The 21,301-nt window shown below is 47.2% G+C and overlaps 1 long non-coding RNA gene across 1 annotated transcript; it reads left to right on the top strand.

The window, feature by feature from the left end:
- Positions 1–13,008: 13,008 nt before the first annotated feature.
- On the top strand, positions 13,009–19,582 carry LOC135810941 (uncharacterized). Its single transcript, XR_010552471.1, has 3 exons — positions 13,009–13,103; positions 18,141–18,300; positions 18,780–19,582. It is a non-coding gene; the product is annotated as an uncharacterized LOC135810941 (long non-coding RNA).
- The last annotated feature ends 1,719 nt before the right edge of the window (positions 19,583–21,301 follow it).

Raw genomic sequence — 21,301 nt, forward strand, 5'->3', positions numbered from 1 at the left:
GGCTGAAGAGCATTCCGAACAATTACCAGACCGAAGTTCTTTCTCATTATCTCGCGAGCATCTCAAAGCCCGTAAAGAATTTTATTTATTTATTTATTTATTTATTCAACATCTCCTGGCCCGTCCGAAGACTGCCAATAAACATGAGAGGTCAGGTGATAGCCAACCACGGCAAGCTAAAAGGGAAAAAAAAAGAAAGATGCTGTCAGAGAGGGAAAGGAGATAGGGAGAGAAAAAGAAAGGGAGGCACATTAATAATACATGGGATCACTTCGGATGAGACAGTGTGGAAAGCTGGACTGTGAATTTCCTGATATCCTGGCATGTCTTAATGCTAGTAGGCAGGTTAGACCAAAGGGAGTATGCTGAGAAGAAAGGGGATTTCAAAAACAGAGAGGAACTAGCTCGGGGCAGTGATAAGGCATTGCGTGTTGGTCTAGTGGTAACAAACCAGTTGTACTTGGCAATATGTTTCGGGACTTGGGCTAGGAAGATTTTTTGCACAAGGATACAAAGATGCTGCTGATGTCGGGCAAGAAGAGGGTGCGTGGAAGCAAGTTTATAAAGACAAAGGGAGGCAAATGTTTGGTCTTTTCGAAACAGAATTTTCAGAAGCAAGCGTTGATGTACCTCCAGTCTGTGGAGTAAAGTCTGAGACAACCCGCACCAAGCTATATCGCAATAGTCAAATATAGGCAAAATGTACGACTTAAAGAACAATTCTCTGCAGTTATCATTCAAGTGTTGGCAGTGGGGTTGTAGCATACCTAAGGACGCACTCGCACGCTTGCACACAGACTGGACTTGTGGAGACCAGGAGAGTTGGCGGTCGAGAATAACGCCCAGGTGCTTGTGCTCGTTAACAACTTTAATAGGTGTACTATTTAGACCAGGAAAATACAGAAGTTGAGTGGGGGGCGAGGGAGAGAAGAACATGGCCTCGGTTTTGGCGAGGTTAGGCTTCAGTTTCCAGGTTTCCATCCATGTTACTGTAGCGTTGACCCCGGACTGCATGGAGGCCGTGAGGTTGTCTGCCGAGCTGTCGGAGCGCATCAGAGCAGTGTCGTCAGCGAAAAGACTTACATTTGGTACAAGGGCTGGCAAGTCATTAACGTACAGTAGAAATAGGAGCGGCCCAAGTATGGACCCCTGGGGTACCCCAGACACGACTAGTAATGGGTCTGATAGGGAGGTAGATACTCTGACAGTCTGGTGGCGGCAGGAAAGATAGGATGAGAGCCATTGCAGGGCTGGACCGTGTACCAAGAAGACGGACTCTAGCTTTGCAAGCAGACCACGATGCCAGACGGTGTCGAAAGCTTTCGCTAGGTCAAAGAACACGATGCCAACATGCCGCCTGAGGTTCCGCTGGGTGTAGATGTCTTGTACTAGACGTGTTAGTTGGAAAGTTGTGGAGTCTCCACGGCAGAAACCGGATTGAGATGGTGAAAGCGCTGGGGTGACGTGGCAGTACAGAGACTCAAAGAAAATACGTTCACAGACCTTGGACACAGCGGGAAGGAGAGAGATTGGTCTGTAGTTGCCAGCCTGAGAGCGTTGGCCTTTCTTACTCAGCGGAGCCAGCACAAGCGAAAAGGGACCTTATCCGTTTTTTGGGCATTTTGAGTTAGCAACGGATTCTTGTAGCCAGAGAACGTATGAATCAGATAAAAAAAACCGAATGAAAATCCATCAACATATAGCAAAGTTACGGACGTTTAAATCAACACTGTTTTCACCAAAACATCGCACATATTCACGAATAATCTTTGAAATACGTAAATTGCAATAATTTGGCCATAGAAGCCTTACAGAAGCCTTCGAGTCACCAGCAGAAGGGCTGGAGGATCCAGTGTACACACACTACTGGGCAGTTGGCATTTGGCATAAGTTTCACTGTGATGGAATTTATAGTGCCAAGCGTGACGTCTGATGGGCCATCACGTCCTTCCGTACCACGCAGGCACGCCACATTTTAGATCTAACAACAAGAATAATACAATGTTCTGAGGCATGTAGCTTTGACACAGCACCAGACTTTAGCAATTATCAGGCTCAAAACGTGTGTTGCACTACGCAAGTTTGTCATTCCTCCGGCACAGGCGGACACAGCTCATCCTTGCAAGGGTCTGCCACAAACGGCCGGATATCCTTGAACAGGTACTTCTGGCGTTCTTGTGACAGACCTGCTGGGGGCAACACTTGGGGAAGGCCTGCTGCTCTCACCTGCTCAGGTGTGGTCTTCAACAGCTGAACATGGTCAGTCAGCTGATGCATGCAGTCGTCTTCTGCTCCTCACTCCCAGCCGCCATCACGTTGCGCCGCAAGTCCTCGCACACAGGGCAAACATCCATGCGAGCCGTCATGAACTAAATATGCGGCAATGTCTGGTGCCAGATGGAGCGGAACGTCGACAAGGATACAGACTTCTTACCCTCCTTGTGGCAGCAGTCGCAGAAGTCTGCATGCACGGACTTGTACGTTTGTGACGCTGGAAGGAAGATAGGTGGCGTGTCGTCTCTGCCACGGAGTGGCGCAGGATGTGGAATTCCAAACACTTCCGCGTGCCGAGTGATGTACTCCACGCAGTACTTCACAACAGCAAACTCCAGGACATTGTGTGGCCGTTTGCCTGTGTTGCCGTGCACTAGTGGCACAAGCCCATTCTTCTCCAGGTGGCTTCTGTACCGTTTCAGCCTCTTGCTAGACAGTGCGTACACGTGACGGAACGCACCCACACAAACAGTCAGTCCTTGGAATTCGTAGGTAAAACGCTCCCTCTTGCGCTTCTCTCCACTCTCAAAAACTGTTTCAGGATTACTCAAAGCTTCAAGAAGGCCCAGCACCACCAGCTCACTCTCGTGCGACTCCATTTCTCTCATGTTCAGGATCGACGTCTCGATGTCAGCTGGGTCAAATTGCTGCAAGCAATTTTTTGAACATCCGCAGTTCTCTTTTTGACGAACAGTGTCGTCATCCTCTGCCGGCGCAACGGTCGCTTCACAAGCTGCTGTGGAGCTAGCCTGCGGAGGTTTGGGCTTTCCCTTTCCGACATACAGCTCTGCTGCTGCGTCGACATCCACTCGCTGCTGAAGAAAGTGTCGCCGTCGTCAGGTTGAACCGAACGTCACTGGCGTCCGACTCGTCTTCCTCACCAAAAACTTCAGCCTCATCTCTTCCAGGAGAGATTTCAGCGCTTCGTTCACGGTGAAACATTTACGATGGCTCATATTGAACAGCTACGCCGACCCAAGGACTTAGCAGAAAGCGAAGACGGCAAGACAACTGCGCTGAAACTGTGAAAGCAACTCTTTGTCTTTCCGCTCGCGCGTGCGATTTTATTCAGCGGAGGTGTCGACGTGTCACCTGGTTGTTGTTGTTGTATACTTTTCTGGTCACGGTCGATCGATTTTGATCGCCGATCGGTGGTACGTGGGTCGATTTAGCCAGGGTTTTCTTCTACAGGAGCTGTAGGATACTGGCTCTCCAATACGAAGAATGACTGAGCTCCAAAGAAGTCGCGTATCGCCAAAAAACGAACAGTTTCAAGTTCGATCCGAACGTGACAGCTGAGAATCAGCTGATTCACTTCAAGTGCGGTTTTCTCAAAATCACGTTCAGCAGGATAAGGTCCCTTTTCGCTTGCGCCGGCTGTAGATCGGGACGATAACAGCAGATTTCCAGACGGACGGAAATACTCCTGCACGATATGACATGTTAAAGAGCAGGCACAAGGGATAGGACAGAGATGGCGCAAGCCATTTGAGAACCTCATTGGGTATGCCATCTTCGCCAGGGGACTTACAATTCTTCAGGAGTTTGAGGTGCTTACAGACGGTAGCAGTCGTGGTAACGACGCGTGTGAGTGGTGCGCTAAGTTCAGGGGCTGGGGACAGCGATGGAATGACCCAATTCGGATCTTCCGGAATGCCGGATGAAACAAACTGCTTGTTCAGTGTGTCTGCAATCGCCTTCACATCGTGCTGGCGGTTGCCATGGGAGTCCGTCAGGTACTGGATTGGCGCGCGGGAGGTCCCGCGGCACTGGTTGCGAATGAATTGGTGGAGTGATGGGCGATCGGGGGAGGAGAGTGTTGCAGAAAGAGAGTTTAGAGAGGAGCGGTGTGAGGTACGAGAAAGGTGCTTGACGAAGTTGCGTTGAACTCGGTAAGCCTCCCGGTTAACCGGCGTTGGGAATTTCTTGTAGATGCTGAAAAGATCACGCTTGCGCTTCACTTCAGATACGAGGGACCGTGTCACCCATGGGGGACTAGATGTCGAGGATGTTGGGTTGGAATGTTTCCGGTTGTTGTAGCCGATAGCAAAGTTAGAGAGGTGCTGTTGGAACCCTCGTTCAAGGACGGCTGCAAAGTGATCTACCGCGGCGTCAACAGTTGGAGAGCCTTCTGGTTGCAGAAACGACCAGTCGTGGCAGGAGAAATGAGCGTTCATAGAGTCCCAGCACTGAGAGGGAACTCGACGGAAGCGATATGGGAACGGTTTGCGAGAAGGAAGTGGCAGGTCTGGATCCGAGGGCAATGAGACGGCGAACTGGCATGAAACCATGAGATGGTCCGAGGAGCCAAGAGCGCAAGCTGTGTGAACGTCCGTCGCCAGCAGGGGTTGGTTCGTGAAGACAAGGTCTAGACATGACTGTGTTCCGGAAGATGTTGTGTGCGTTGGACTCTGCACCAGCTGATCCAAACCGAAGCAGGTAAGGGTGCGAAAAAGTGCCGCCCCAGCAGGACACGTTAAATCCGATGGGCACCACCGTTTGTGCTTACTGTTGAAGTCCCCAGCCATTATGACATGGTACGATGACATGGGAACGGTTACCAAAGCACTAGCTAGCATATCACAGAAGTGGTCTATTTCCGTGGTTTTGACTGAGGGCGGACGGTAGGTACAGCAGACGAGGATGGGTGTCGGGGAGCCTAAGATTGGGTGAAGCTCAACCCATACGGATTCACAGGTCGGACGAGCAAGGTCGTCGCGAACTTGGACTCTTCCGAAGCGATTTTGCCGGACAAGAATCGCAACTCCACCATATCCTCTGGTTGCCGTACCGGATTTGTTATCATGAAGTGGTCGGTCGCGACGAAATGTGGTATAACCGGAGATGGTGAGCGCTATGCTTGGATTTAGCCATGTTTCATTTAGACAGATGACATCAGGTTTGTTGAAATCAGCAATGACAGACAGTTCGGCAGATTTGTTAACGATTGAGCGGCAATTTACGGAAAGCAAGGTCAGTTTACCCTGGCAAGGGGGGAAGTAGGGCCGAGCCAGTGGATTCAGCTGTGGTCGCGCCATCATGCTGAGCCTGAGGAGAAGACGTTGTTTGCCTGGTTGGCATTGCTGGTGTCAAAACTGTCCGCGGCAAAACGCCAGGGCCTAACCGTGTGCGAAAGAGCATCCGGCCAGAACCCTTTGTCACCGACTGTGTTCTCATCAGTTGCCTCGACGGTCACCCGTGCGTAGGCAGTTCTGAAGTGCTTGGATGCAAATATGACACCTTCCTGAATCTGCACTCCTCGGGCAGAGCACCATTCAGCAATTGATGATGCGGAGCAGTGTGGCTGCACGTTGCCAACGTAAAACACTTTGCGTTTGGCCCGGGGTGATGCCGTGAGGTCTACTGCCGGCTCGCTATCACGAGCCGGCTTGGTGTAGCGGGATGTTTCCACCCGCCTTGTTATGCTTTGAGCTAGCTGGGACTGACTACTAGTATCTGCCGCGTGCCTTTGTCTCTGGGCGGCTCGAGTGCGTCTGCCCTGGTGTTCCTGCCATTCATGTACTTGTTGTTCAGTATCGGTGGACCTACGGGATGCATCCAGGCCTGCTGCGGGGCTGGAGCTACGACTTGGAGTAGTGCTGGACCTACGGGATGCATGCACGCCTGCTGCGGGGCTGGAACTACGACTTGTAGTACTAGTAGTGTTGGGTTGTGGCACACGCGTTTCTCCTGGCAGGCTGCCACTGCCGGCGTGTGTACCGTACGTTTGTACAGACCTGCCCGTTGTGGTGCTGAGCCTCGCACGTGCACTTGCAGTTTGTGTGGCGGTTCCTAGTACTACGTCGCTGTACTGGTGTGGCATGGCGTGCTGTGTGTGTACGCTAGTATCTCGCAGGTCAGCCATTTCCCGCCTCAGCTGTTGAATTTCAAGCTTCAAGGAAGCAATTTCATCATCTCTTCCCACCCTAATTGCCACTATTTCTTTATTCAGGTCCATTATTGTCGAGGACAGTGCGGCCAAAGCAGTCGTGACATGTCCTATACCGGTCATACCTTCCAGGATGGGGTGGGACCCAATCCCCTCCTTCCGGAGCGCTCCCACCAGGTCGGGCCGTGAGAAGGAGTCCGCTTTCGGGATGCCAGTCCGGGTGGCCAGGTTTTGTAGACAGTCGAACGTCAGAAGGGCCAGGTCGACATGCTCATTGGTGGCCATAGTCCTTTGCGAGCGAATAAGGACATCATCATAACCAGACCTGACAAAGGCCGTGCTACAGTCATTATGAACAAAGCTGACTATGTTGACAAAATGATTGTCATCCTTGCTGATACATCTAAATTCCAAGCAATTGGCCCAGTTGGACAGTTTGACAGAACCATGAAAGTAGAGGCAGAGCTAATCAATTACCTAAAGAAATTAAAAGCCGATAAGAGTATCTCTACACATGAATTCGACTTGATGAAGCCGGTCGGATCAATACGTCCTCGCCTTTATGGTCTACCAAAAATACATAAGCCTACATGTCCTGTCCGGCCGAGCGTCTCCATGACAGCTTCGCCACAATATTCAATCTCTAAGTGGTTGTGTAGGTTGTTGAAAGTTGTTGAGGAGCACTACTGCCAACACACTGTTAAAGATAGTTTCGATTTCGTAGAGAAGCTACGGGCCCGACCTGTTCCAACTCACTCACATATGTGTTCGTTCGATGTAGTGAGTTTGTTCACAAACGTACCGCTGGAGGAGACAATTGATATTTGCGCGGATGTGTTGTACCGTGTTGACGAAGTTGACACTCCGTGGCTACCTGAATGTGCTTTTCGACGTTTGATGTTGTTAGTCACAACTGGCGTCGAGTTTTCGTTCAATGACGTGATGTATAAGCAGATAGATGGAGTAGCCATGGGCTCTCCGTTGGGTCCCGTGTTAGCTAATGTCTTTGTCGGTTACTGTGAGTGTAAGATTGATGCGTCTCTATGGCCGAGTCTGTATTTCCGTTTCGTTGATGACTCGTTCACATACTTTGATTCCATAGAAGACAGCGAGGTCTTTCTTGGTGCTCTCAACACCCTTCACCCTTCCCTCCGCTTCACATGTGAGCACGAGCAGTCAAGCAAGTTATCCTTCCTCGACGTACTTGTTGAGAAAACCGAATTTGGTAGCGTAACATCGGTGTATCGTAAACCGACATTCACCGGACAATACATTTCCTATGACTCGTACTGTTCATCTAATTATAAAGTCAACTTAGTAAAGAATCTCGTGGATCGCGCCAAACGGATCTGTTCACCTTGTAAACTCAGTGGTGAGCTCGAATTTCTCCGTTCAGTTTTCACCAAAAACGGATACCCAGGAGACATGTTGGCAAAACGATTGTCTACAGCCCCCACGCCGAAACATGAATTGATAGGGCCTGCTCGTTGTCCTGTCTTTTTGTGCTTACCATGGAAGGGCAAGAAGTCTGACAATGTGAGTCGTGAAGTTCGTGCGATCATTAAACAAACCTACTATGCGGTACACTTCATACCCGTGTACACAACGATGCGTTCGTTCACGGTGTTGAAGGACGTCCTACCAACCCATCATTTAAGTCATGTAATCTACAACTTTGAATGCCGGAATTGTGCTAGCCGGTATGTTGGTAGGACTGTTCAGCACCTGAGCGAACGCATCAAGCAACACACTCCTTTACACATTATCCCACGTAGCGCACAACTGGAGCGTCCCACGCGGGGAAGACCCCGTAAACAACCACTACCTCCGCCAACACAGGACCTAGCGTCTCACTCGACAAGTCCACCATTGGCTCCCGTGGCCATGACCAAGTCACTCCCTCCACCAGCGGAGGTGGATGTGGCTTTGGCGACGCCACGTGTGTTGCATGCAGACACGTTTGCATCAGCATCGCTTGCTGCATCACCGGCAGAGACGACAACAATACCTACCTCAATATCAACGAGACCCAGAAGAACAACTGCTAATTACACCATGACCTATTTCAGTACGGAAGTACCGAACCAACGGAATACACAACAGGAACGTGAGACGAGGGATGGGAGGAGACGGGACCTGATTGCTCCGAGGCAGGAAGTCGTTGAGGAGGATTCGGCCAGTGAGTCCAGTGATTCCGGTGAGTGTGAGAGCGAGAATGATTGTGTGAGTAAGAGTGGGTGCGAGCGTGTGTTTTCTAGTAGGAAGTCATCAGTGTATAAGCATCTTGCATCTCGTCCTGATTGTTGTAAGGTTTATTCTGATTCTTCTTTTTCTGTTTTGTGCCGTGCTCGTCATGGTTATAAGTTGCAGTTGAGTGTGTTAGAAGCCGTTTGTCAACGTATTCATAAGCCTAATCTGTGTGTCCAGAAGGACAGCATTATTCGTTTGAAATTGTTTTAGTAGCAACTTGTTCTGTCGGTTTGGCTCTGGTTGGCCATGGTGTCATATCTTGTGTCACAGTATACTAGTAGTCCTTACAAGTTCGTTAAGTGCTTTCGCAGTTTTTCCTGTTATTACCTTAGTGCTAGGATTATCATTTTCATAGGTGTTGTTTCTTCTCACTCCATTTCTCTTTATTAGTATCTTTCTGGATTGTTTTTCATTAGTACAACGTAGCTTCCTGAGGAGTGTTGTGCGAAAACTAGTTCGAAGTACAATTTTTGTTCATCATTTCTTCCACATCACATTTTTTCTTTCTTCCATGTTCTTCACTGCCGTCGTATACACTCGTTTTTTGAATACAATAAAAGCCTTTGTGAAAATGTCGGTTCAGCTCGTTCTGTTGATCGCAATTCTAAAACTATTGTCGCCTCGACGCCTATTTAAATAATAATAATAATACAGTAATAATAATAATATAAGCACATCCGTGAGGCACTACTGGGTGGGTCTTATGACGCACTAGTACAAGTCATCCGCGCTCAAGTCAAGGGGTTAAAAATAATAGTAACAACAATAATAATAATAATTCTAAGCACTCGCAGACTCCATTGCAGCCACTCACACATTACAGGGTACCTCACTTCAGACTCTCCAACTACGGTCTCTTCGCTGCATAAGTTCACTTCACTTCCAAAATAAATAAATAATACTAGATATAAATGGAATGCACCAAATTTTCGGGCATGGCCCATCTTCACGGTGAAAAACCAATCAACTTAAAAGCCAACAAAAACTGAACCGAGTATATAATTATGCTGTGTGGTGCGGTAGTGCTGGAAATGTTTGTATGTGTGTAGGGTAGCAGCAATGGTGAAGTGTGTTGGTAGAAAGGGAAGGAGCGAAGGAGACCAGTGAAGAGCTGTGTCTGTAAGTGTGAATATGTGTTAGTGCGGCGTGAAGGGAAAGCACGAGAAGTGTGGTTACCAGCAGCAATGGCGAAGTGTGTTCTTGTGTGTCTTGAGCAGCAGACACCCAGACATACGTTTCACACTGGAACACACCCAGGAGAATGCCTCGCACACATTCAGCTACCTCGACTTGTCTATCTCTGTGGCGAGTGGTGTTGTGCATTGGGAGTTGTTCGGGTGGTAGCTAACCACGGCGAACTGAATAATAAGGAGAGAAACAAAGAGAGAACTCATGCAGCGAAAAAATCGTAGTTGGAGAGTCTGAAGTGAGGTACCCTGTTATGAGTAATAAAAATAACGTTTGAGGTAGGTTTGAGGTCGCAAGTACCCACGCAAACACACACATCCAGTCAAATGAGGCACTTGTAGTTCCTTCGTCCTTTTTACTTTTTATATATTATCCTTGGCTGTCCATCTGAGTGTAGACCTAATAATTACATGTCCTTCGATTTTAAAGTGATACGCCGGTGACCTCTTCTACACGTAACAACTAGGATGACCCAAAGGCAGACCGCCTATCGTGGGGTCCTTCACATTGAAGCCCAAGTCTAGTGTCATCGCGGAGTCCCCTATATACCACACGCTGACGAATCAGCAGCCAATTACCACCCACAGTGTGACGTCACGTAGCGTGGGTACATGTATAAAAACCCTAGGTTTGCTACAGTCTCCAGTCAGTTCTGCACGATAAGTTTCTGTCACCGGTTGGTTTTCTAGCATCTTCCTTCAAACACCTTGCTTCCCACCAGAGATTGATTATTTGCGTGCCTGAGTGAGTCGCCGTCTCCCAACAGATATCAGAATCAGGTTCTCTCTGTGTAGATCCTTCTAGCGCCTTGCTAAGTATCGTCCTTGCAGAAGAGTTGGGATTATACGATTCTCGGTCTGAAGTCGGACGGGAATTGTGAATTTTACTGTAAGTATCTGTTTGTCTATCTTCCTTCTTTCAAGGTGTTTGTCCTATATCTTTATCTTTCCCCATTGTCCTCTTTCTCCCTCTCTGTCTTCCGCTCTGTGTTTCTCTCTGTTCCCCTCATCCTTTCACTCTTCTATTTTATTTTAATTTTAAATTTTATTTAATTATTTAGCCAGCGCAAGCGAAAAGGGACGTTATCCCGCGGCACTTGATTTTGAGAAAATCGCACTTGAAGTAAATCAGCTGATTTCCGGCTGTCACGTTCGGATGACTTGCAACTGTGCGTTTTTCGATGATACGTGCTTTCTTTGGAACTAATTCACTCTTTGGGTAGCAGAGCCAGCATCCCACAGCTCGTGTAGAAGAAAACACTGTCTTAATCGACCCACATACCACGCATTGGCGATGAAATATCGATCGATCGACCGCGCGACCTCCGCTGCACGCGCAGCATGCCCGAGCGTAAAAGACAAAGGAGCTTGCTTTCAGCGCAGCTGCCTTGCTCCCTTCGCTTTTCCCTGAGTCCTTGGGTTGGCGGGTTGACTACTCACCATGAGCTACCGTAAACGTTTCACCGTCAACGAAGTGCCCATAACTTTGCTATCCGTGGATGGATTTCCAATTGGTTTTTTCTATGTGATTTGTACATCTTCTGGCTACTAGAATCTGTTGATAACTCAAAAAATGCCCAAAGTTCGGGATAATGTCCCTTTTCGCTTGTTCTGGCATTATATTTACACATTCCCTCTCTCACTGCTGTCTTATTCCCTATCTGAGTTTCTCTCTCACTGAGCCTCTCTCTCTCTCTCTCTCTCTCTCTCTCTCTCTCTCTCTCTCTCTCTTTATCTCTCTCTACTTCCCGCTCTTCTTTTCTCTGACTCATTCAATTTCTCTCTCTCTCTGTCTCTCACTCTAGCTCTCACTCTCTCTCTCACTCTCTCTCACCCCTCTTTCTTTCTTTCTTTCTTTCTTTCTGTCTTTCCTTCTCTGTCTCTGCCTTTCTGTCTCTCTCTCTGTCTCTCTCTCGCTCTCTCTTTCTCTCTCTCGCTCTCTCTCTCTCCCTCTCTCTCCCTCTCTCTCTCTCTCTCTCTCTCTCTCTCCTTCTCTCTCTCTCTCACTCTCTCTCTCTCTCTCTCTCTATCTATCTCTCTCTCTCTCTCTCTCTCTGTTTGTGTCTGTGTGTGTGTCTGTCTCTCTCTCGCTATCTATCTCTTTCTCTCTCTCTCACTCTCTTTCTCTCTTTGCCCCTCTGTATCAGAGTCTCACTGTCCATCCCGGACCGGAGACCACCTATCCCATATCTCAGTATCTAATAGTGTCTGTTTGGGTCCTCTCGTACGCATATCTGCTAGTGCAACAAGAATGGACTGAGGAAGCAGCAAGCGTTCCAAGTGAACAGTTTACCTTCGTGTTGACTCAAGCTTATGACTCAGGTCCATCAGGGATCATACCAGTCACTTGTCATCATGGTCATGACTAAGGAATTCATTTGTGGCCAGGAAACTGCACACTCGCAGAGTGAAAGCTGCGAGGCCAAACAGAAAACAGTGTGTCGAGCCGTGATCAGGAAACGCTGAGTTCTATCGTGTAGATGGCAGGAACCCAGTTCGCCAATACCTCAAGGACATATTATCTAGGTTGACATTCACCAGCGGATTGAGAAAAATGACCAAAGTTGTCTTGGAGAAAGGATTTCTTCTCCGCGTGTTTTACCGGCATTGAACAACAAGATTTGCTTTGGCTCTGGCGCTTTGCTGTGCAGACTTGACCAGGGAGTCGTAAAATAACTGTAATTTAGGACTCGACTGTACATCGCGTACATCGATCGGCACAAGCTCTGGTTTCGGGGCCATCGCCATTTTTCAAAACTGTGGTCGACGCTTTTTGAATTTTGTATGGTAGTGGTGAGCCCTGAAATTGGAAATATTACCAACAAATAACACGACTGGACAGAGGATCATAATCTAAAATTTGGAAGGAATATCTTGCCCCAAACCGGAGTCATGAGGCGACAAAACCTACATCGCCAGTTCAATCTTTTTTATAGTGAAGGCGACGAGGAGACAATAACTTTATTAATGCGATTAATAGTATAAGTGAAGCGGACATTACAAAATGATGAATGAGGATACATGTATCTAAAATGGTTGTTCCTAATCGATTTTCTTGAGACTATCATCAGGGAAAAATTCGTCTCACTTTAGTTAGTTTTGTTTTTCACACCTCACCTTGTATACTTCCCACTATCCGATAACCTATAAGTAGTTTGTTTCTCCGTATAGCCTCTATTGTGAGACGAATTTTTCCCTGATGATAGTCTCAAGAAAATCGATTAGGAACAACCATTTTAGATACATGTATCCTCATCCATCAATTTTTATAGTTAATTGGTGTTGAATCTGTTGTGTTTCTTTTCAACAAAATAATGTTTGAACAACAGATGGCTCAAGTTGGTAATGATTGCTACTTCTTCTACTACTCGAGCTGCAAGAAGGGTCCCACTTGTTCATTCCGACACAGTGCCCCTGCACTTGGCAAGGAAGACGTCTGTCAAGATTGGGCCAGAGGAAGCTGTATTGTTCCGAATTGTCCACGTCGCCACATGGCAATACATGTAAGTATAGCGAGCCTGTGTGGTTGCTTTGCCTGCACACTCTCTTGCCTTTTTTTCTGGTAGGGTCCAGAAACTGACCGTGGTTGGTCTCCTGGGGAGGGAGAAAGACCCAAGTGCCATCCGTATGTGTGGCACGTGGTGTTAGCTGCCTTTGGAGTGACTTGTCAGAGCCTACTAGGTTCAGCCCGGTTCCATAGCTTAGTGGTTAGAGCATTGCTCACGACAAGCAAGTTCGCGGGTTCGAGTCTTGGTGGGTCTGGCGATTTTTTCTCTTTTCAGGCAGTTCACTTCCCCAACTGAACCTTTGGATTATTATTATTATTATTATTAAATGTCTCGGATACTGAGCCAATACTTAGAGTACATATAATTAAAAAAAGAAGAAGTTACATGGGAACGGTTTACATGTACGACGCAACGATCCACGACTGTAACAAGTTTAAATAAGATGTCAGAAAGTGCTGTAACAGGACACAAAACTGATATGTTAATTGAGAGGTCGAAATCGCTAAGCTTTTCGCCGATTTTGGAGAGTTCCATAGAGAATCGCCGAGAATCTACCAAATCTTCCATTATCTCACCAATTTTGAAGCCAATATGCCAACACTTCATATAGCCTACATTGTATTTTCAACTAGAGCTGAAACAAGTATAGCAATTCCGGCTGAAACAATTATACCCATTACTCATTACGCGATCGATAACTCCAATCAACAAATCGTTACGTTATAGGTTTTTTCGTTAGGGACTTTGAAAACCCACGTTTTGGTGATTTTGAATAACTTGCCGCTGTGAGTACGCACTACGCAGTTGCCAGGGGCATAGTCCATATCCTGAAGGTCAATTGCCTTCAAAACTGCCATGTTTTGGAGCTACCCTTTCACCCCTGGAAATTTGTTCGTATTGTGAAGTAATAGCTTGTGGAAAAAAGAGAGCGAATTTGTTGGTAGACTGCCACATTGCAGCTGGCGCCGTGCAGCAGGACTTTTGCCAGCACCCTCGTGACGTTGCAGATATGTGGCTTGATTATTGTAGTTGACGTTGATTTAGTGACTTTGGCAAGTTTGAGTCGTGTCAAGAAGTGAGGTAGGATTCAGTACTAGGCAGTAGTGGAACGTGAGTGGTAGTCTTTGCCGGTTTCTGAGGGTATCCAGGATTTGGTGTGCAGCGCCACTGGAAAACAGGTGGAGAACAAAAGGAAACGAGGAAAAGGACAAAACATAGGGGATGTAGGGACGACGTGCTGATGTGCTGGGAGCAACTCAACCGACCAGAGGTCTCGGCATCAGCGTTGCAACTAGGCATCGAAAAATGGGTGGGGGTTGCACAAGAACAACTGCAAAACAAAGAGAAGCTAGAGAATACCACAAAAATAATAACTTGGTGCGAAATAATAAGAAGAAAATAATGACGCCCCAAAGCGCTAAATACGAAATTAAGAAAAAGAAAAATCATAAACCACAGTCATTGCGCTAAAGCTGCACCAAATAATAATTTAAATTATAACTAAACCGGGTGGAAAACCAAGAAATTATAACAAGCAAAACAAGCTAAATAAAAAATTAATAATAAAAAATTAACTAATAAAAGGTAAATGAAGCCCAATATCACCAGCATAGCCGAACCAAGGAACACGACCCGTGCCATAATCAAGAGTTCATCCGTAGAAGTCGGTAGCCATCAGCCAGTGTTGGTGCGTGAGGTACTTATGGACATCTCCTTTGAACGTATGGAGCCGCTTCAAGCTGAGTGGAGCCCTTACAATTTCTCTTGGCAAGCTGTCGTACTGAGATGACAGAAAACGGGAAAGAGCTTGCTGTGGACTTCCCAGCACTGGATGTTGTATGAAAGGTACGACCTCGTAGCACGTGCTAAACCTAAAAATATTAATTTACTTTGGTCTGTGGGAGTCTGTGAGAGAACGCCCACTCGTTCCGTTGTGAAAGATTCCAGGGCCACGTTGAGGAGCTCTATCCCACCCCCCATGGCTGCTTCTGGACTTGTTTTAGGTTTGGGACTCGCCCACGGACTGAATGGGCACGAAAATGTGAAAAAATTGTAAATGCATGTGTTTGGCTCCTGGGTGGCTCGCACACCGTGGCACTATGGCGGAAATTTGAGTTTTTCCGGCCTGGAAAGCCTGTCAGTGAGGCGCAAGAACTTGTAAATCATGGCCTGAGGGCCACCATAGTGGCAGTAGTGTGTGGTCAAAATTTCACTCAAATCCATTGAGAAAAAAAAGTTACGGTCAATTGAATGCCATATGAAATTTATGGGTAGGCTGCCCCCTTAATCCATCATTAATCGGTGGCGCTACACCTTTCCGGCACCGTCCCACGCAAGCACACATATCTGAGCAATGGGTTAACAGATTCTTATAAAAATTTCAGCATTTACTCCTTGGATATACCCGTTGCAGAAACAGCAAACATAAAGCCAAAGATGCCATCTATCTAGTGTTGGCATACATGTGACGGATCTGTTCGCAAAATCTGCCGAAAGGTTCGCCTGTAACCACAATATAGAAGACCATGCGTCCTATGCATAAAATGAGTGCCACTGCAGTGTCTCACGCACACACACATGGCAAGACATTGAACCAAAGAAAGGGGACATCAGCAAAACAAGCCAGCAAGTGGAGGAGATTGAAAAAAAAGAACGATAAGCGCAAAAAATAACAAAAAGGTTTGACCTCTGCTATCATGAGCATATGAAGAGCAACCCTCTGAAACTTCGGTTCGATGTCTAGCTAATGCTTCACAGATTTCAAAAATGTATACTTTGCTGGGTCTGCAGGCCACGATTATCTCAGTAGCCTGGTTAAGAGTTTTGGTAATAGCCAAAAAAGGGGAAAAATTGCAGTATAATGCATGTATTTACAATCTGTGTCCACCACGCCAGCTACTTTTTATAAGGCCCCAGTCTCATAGGTGAGACCTTTGTCATCAACAGTCTGCTCCTCCACACCCTACCTCACTCTCCTTCGCCTCTGCCTTGCACTCTTCACTTCATCTGAGGATTTCCTGGCTGCATTCTTGGCTTGCTCACGGTCCAACTTCTCAAGCGCTGTCCGCGTGTAGTGACCAGCTGTCAGGCCCATCGGATCAAGAATCTCCTCCAAGGCCTTGTTCTTCTCGTTGAAGCAAGCAGTGGCTATGGCAACAGCTGTCTGGACAGTCCTTGACAAGCAAAAGCCAGTCTTTGGACAAATCTGCCAAATGAGGCCATTGATGCACTCGTTCCGATTCTGAGTAGCGCCACGCAAGCATTTCTCGAGACGTTGCCTCTCAGTCAGCCGCAAGTACACAGGCTGGTCCAGGGGGCAGAACTGATGCTGCGGCTTGTCATCTGTTGAACACACAATGCATAACCAATGCCCATATCGTGCGTGCCATGCCTTGCAGGTCATTGCCATGTCCACGTACGTTGGCAGTATACTGCTCCTTGCAGATCTCATGTTTGCTCAGCTTCCTCTGAAATATTGTGCACTGCTGGCAGTGACGGGAGAGGACTTCATAGTCGATGACTTTGCCAGTATCCCACGAGATGGCAAGAAACGCTCCATGTAGGGAGGTAAAGCCGCTTCGCATCCACGTTCCGTCGTAAGTGACCGCAATATCAGGGGAAGACGCCAACTCTTTGGCATTCGCAGCTGCACACTCATGCTGCTGGTGGCAACAAATCTACCGGCCTTTGCTAGTACCTTGGTGTGCTTCTGGTATGCAGAGACATTCATGGGTGCAGGCGTATTCATCACAGTGCAGAATTTCACAAGGGATGCCCACGTCCTATCCATGTCATTGCAGTAGCCGGCTTTCTGTTCACATCCCAGCAGTGCCCAGTCTTCTTGGACATAGCTTCACGGCTTTCAGCCTCGCAGCTGTCACGGGCCAGCGATAGAGTTGAATCCAATCCTTCACGACGTACTTCACATAGTGTAAGGGTGCCATGGCACGCTGAGCAACAGGCACTATCAGCAAGTAAATTTTGTAAACATTCTAAATAAATAATTCGGCTCCCGGTCGTCAGGTAATCATCATGGTCATCTCCAGAGCTGTCGCTGTCACTGCCACTAGATGTCTCACTCTCACCAGAATTAGACTGTTGAACTTCGGCATCATCCCTATCTTCTGGCAACACAGAAGAGTCCTCTGCCACGACAATTTTCGTAATTTCACTCGACAATTAAATTATTTAGCGCATTGATTTCCATGGAATTTGCGCTTCTTTGGACGACCAGGACGGCCTACGTATTGCCTCTTGCCCATAGTGATCAAAGGAGGTTCCACAAAACAGATGAAAGCCAACAAAGCAGCTAAACTGATAAAGAGCTACAGTTTGGAGATTGCTGAGATTGGAGATTGCTGGTATAAAAATATTTACCAAAAATTTGAAGTACGACATGCGCACTGTGTGTGGTGACATGCGCACTGGCACTGCTGATGCCGATGGGGATGTCAGCTCTGCGTGGGACGCAGCAAGGTAAAACCAGGGAGATGTTCAGCCTTTCCGCGAAGTTTCATCGCTAAAATGCCAGCGAAATCAAAGTTACATGCAAAACACGTGTAATGTAAATTCTACTGCGTTAAAATTTGAATTTTTGAATTTACAATTACTATTTTTGACAATAGCGGCCTTTGAAAGTCCATATCTCAAAAACTACTGAAGCAATTCATTTCAGGATGTGCGGTTGGGACCTACCCGGAGGATCTGGAAGCGAAAATGGGGTCAAAATTCGATTTTTGACCCTCTGAAAGGTGCCAGAAAGGTGAAGCGCCACCTTTAAGCTAAACATTAATCGAAAGGTGAAAATCCACAATCATTCCAACCCTACCTGAGCCCAGTATATTCCAATTTTGCAGCCAATATTCAAACAATCAGCTGATTTGTCAGCCGAATCTGATGAATTTTGGTCATTTTTCGGGCCGAGCGAAAAGCCCATCAGGCGATAAAATCGCGATTTGGGGAAAGCCTAGAGCACGGTGATGCATTCTGAGATTCTTTATTTTCGATGTGCTCTTGATGACTGTGTTGCAGAATGACCGTGGCAGCATGCCATGCTACTTGGAGTCTCAGCTAATGGGGTGTATCAAGCCGTTCTGCCCATTCAAGCTTTTGAAGCTCCGTCCTGCTGCACCTCTGCAAACTGGCCAAGTACAACCCACTACGACTGCACCCCAAGGAAATCCAGTCAAAGGTAAGCATTTCCTGTTTGCTGTAAGACTGTACTTAGCCCTCGTGCACAATAATAGCGTGTGTATGCGGTACGTTTTTTAGGTATATAGAAATCTGCACGGCAAAATGGCTGCTACACTGCTGTTAGTTGTATGAAGCACGAAGGCCCATTTCACCTGAAATATTAGGAAAATCAAACAAACATGTTATACGTCCTTGGAACGGAAAGGGCTGCGGGAGTTCCGTTTTACCGGTTACTTGCGTACTCTTGCTCACGGTGAACGCAAGGCCCATTTCACCTGAAATATTAGGAAAATCAAACAAACATGTTATACGTCCTTGGTACGGAAAGGGCTGCGGGAGTTGCGTTTTACCGGTTACTTGCGTACTCTTGCTCATGGTGAACGCAATGTTGCTGGATGCGGCGTATCTATACTGCTTGCCATGCATCAAGACAATGTATCATTGATGCTAACCCTTACTGTCCTATCTACTCTGCAGCTGGACCAGCGCAGGTGCTTCCACCTGATTTCAAGTTGCTGATAACCATACCTGGTGACAGCAGTGCACAGCGCAGCCCTACCATCCGGACTATTGGCAATTCTCAAGAAAGACTGCGACACGCCCGAACACAAGGGGCTGCCACCGACTCGACTGCCGCTGACTCCAGAATGGATATGAGAAGAGCAACTCGAGCCAAAAGCCGATACCATTTGGTTCATGCTCGCGATCATCCAAATCAACAGCATAGATTTGGACCTGCAAGGCATGGTCCAATTCGTTTGTTACCAACGAAAAGGGCAGCATTTGTTCAGCAAAAAGACCAAACGAAGCCGTTAGCCAAACGACGCAGGCCTGAGGTACTACAACCGTGAAAATTCATTGGTATATCAATGAATGAGTTGTGTGTGCGTGTATGTGTATGTGTATGTGTGTGTGTGTCCCATATGGTGCAGTGGTATGTGCAGCGATTTCCAATCGATAGGTTGCGGGTTCGATTCCCGACGAATATGGTCACACGCGTCTTTCTTCTCTTTCTCAGACTCTTCCTGACTTTTCTTTCATTCTCCTGGGTGGTTACCAACAGCCAGTGCATGCCGGAGGGTGTGGTGTGATGTGTGTGCGGGAAAAACATGAAAAAGACCAAAAATAGGGATTCACTGGCCCGAAAAAAATCACTTCAAATAGCTGTATGGTGTAGGCCAGGCTGAATAGTGACGGGCAATTCTTCAGCCTTGCAAGCTGGTGAATGGTGCAATCCCAGCACAAGTTGCTGTGGCTTCTGCCGTAGCATTGCTATCATCCCCTCCGGCGATGGGCGTCAAAGGTCAAAGGTGTGTGTGTGTGTGTTTGTATGTGTGTGTGTATGTGTGTGTGACAGAGTGTAACTGTGTGTGATGTGTGTCGGTCTGTCTGTGTCTGTCTGGCTGTCTGTAACTGTCAGCGCATGCATGCACCAATATGCTTGCTTGTTATAGTGGCATTGCCTTCATTTATGAAAAGGTAATATTTCATTTTTGCAGACATAAATCTAGAGCACAACTTGCTAATCCTTTCTTTCTGACGGACACATGCAAGGATATGTATGTCCTGGTGCTGAAAGTTAACAGATTCATATGCCATCCTTTTTGTTGACGACTTTGGCGGTGTCCTTTGAGGATCCCGGTCGTTTCACCCTTTATCTTTTAGTTGCAGAACGTCAACCTCACTGGCGCTTACTTTGCAATATTTATTTTGGGTTCTTGAGTTCCTGTGTAAACGTGTGTGCATCTCTTTCTCTCTGTGTGTGGCTGATTTGGGTGCTTATTGAACCTTGAAATGACGTCAGGTGTTCTTTTTCTTCTTGCCGGTGGTACGTGGCTCTGTGCCTGTCCTGTTTATGTTGCTTTTCATTGCAGGTGAGTAGTAAGGGACGAGCGGGTTCTGGGCCAGGGGGCGCCCGGGTCCCAAAAAATGGGGTATTATTGAAAAATGGGGTACTAATAGTACCCCATTTTTGCGGTGAAAATTATTTTTGGCCCGGTTTTTTTGCGGATAAAAATATGTGCCAGGGGGTGCCCCTACCTCAAAAAAATGGGGTATTATTGAAAATATGTGTTGTGCACATGTGGGTTTGAATCTCACTTTTTTGGGCCACCTTGCCCCGGATGGGAGTGGGTATAAAAAGTAGAATGTTGAATATGGTGTTTATCATGAAGTTTTTTCCGTGACCTACCCCACCTCCCCATGCAATTTTTCAAAAATGGTCCTGCTCGCACACACGTCAGAAAGGTCAGTTCTTGATAGATACGATATATGTTATTACAAAGAATAATGGAACGAACAGTGAATATCGCAATGGAGTGGAGGAGAAAGGTAGTACAATTCAGTTCTTGTTGTCCTGATTTCATCAAGCTGGTATTGGATGAGAGGCCACAAAGTTTACTCTTCGAATACGTGTGAGGATGGATTCACCCATGATCTCTTCCGTGACACGCAGTACGAGGTGGAGTTGTCGGACGCTCTGATGTGCACCAATGGTTCCACCCAGTCAGCAATGGAACTGTCAGTCGACGACCTCCTTTGCACCGCCATCGTGTCAACAGTCGACTCGGGTAATTTGGAGATAAATCCATCGTCGCCGATGTCGATCGTACCAACTCGCACACGAATCCGCGTTACTCTTGTTGCAACGGCACGGAGTTGAACGGCCTTGGTACTACGTCGTACACGCACACGATCAACTCGAGAGACTTCATTTTTCGTTCACCTCCTTGACAAGTTGCATTACGTCGCTGGAATCCAAATAGGTTGCATCAGCGAAGAGGTCGATGATGTGTTGAGAGCACGGTTCGTCACGCATGTCACTAAGCTTGTAGAATGAGTGTCTACCATCAGTCCACCTTCGCAGTATGACACCATCATCAGTCTCACTAATAGTTCCGTAGTCCTCCACACCACCGATGACGATTTTAGGAAGGTGCTGTTTCCTATTCTTCACATTCAAGATCAGACTGGTGACCCTGCAGATAATATACTCAGCA

The sequence above is a fragment of the Sycon ciliatum genome, chromosome 2 (assembly GCF_964019385.1).
Source record: "Sycon ciliatum chromosome 2, ocSycCili1.1, whole genome shotgun sequence".
NCBI lineage: Eukaryota > Metazoa > Porifera > Calcarea > Leucosolenida > Sycettidae > Sycon > Sycon ciliatum.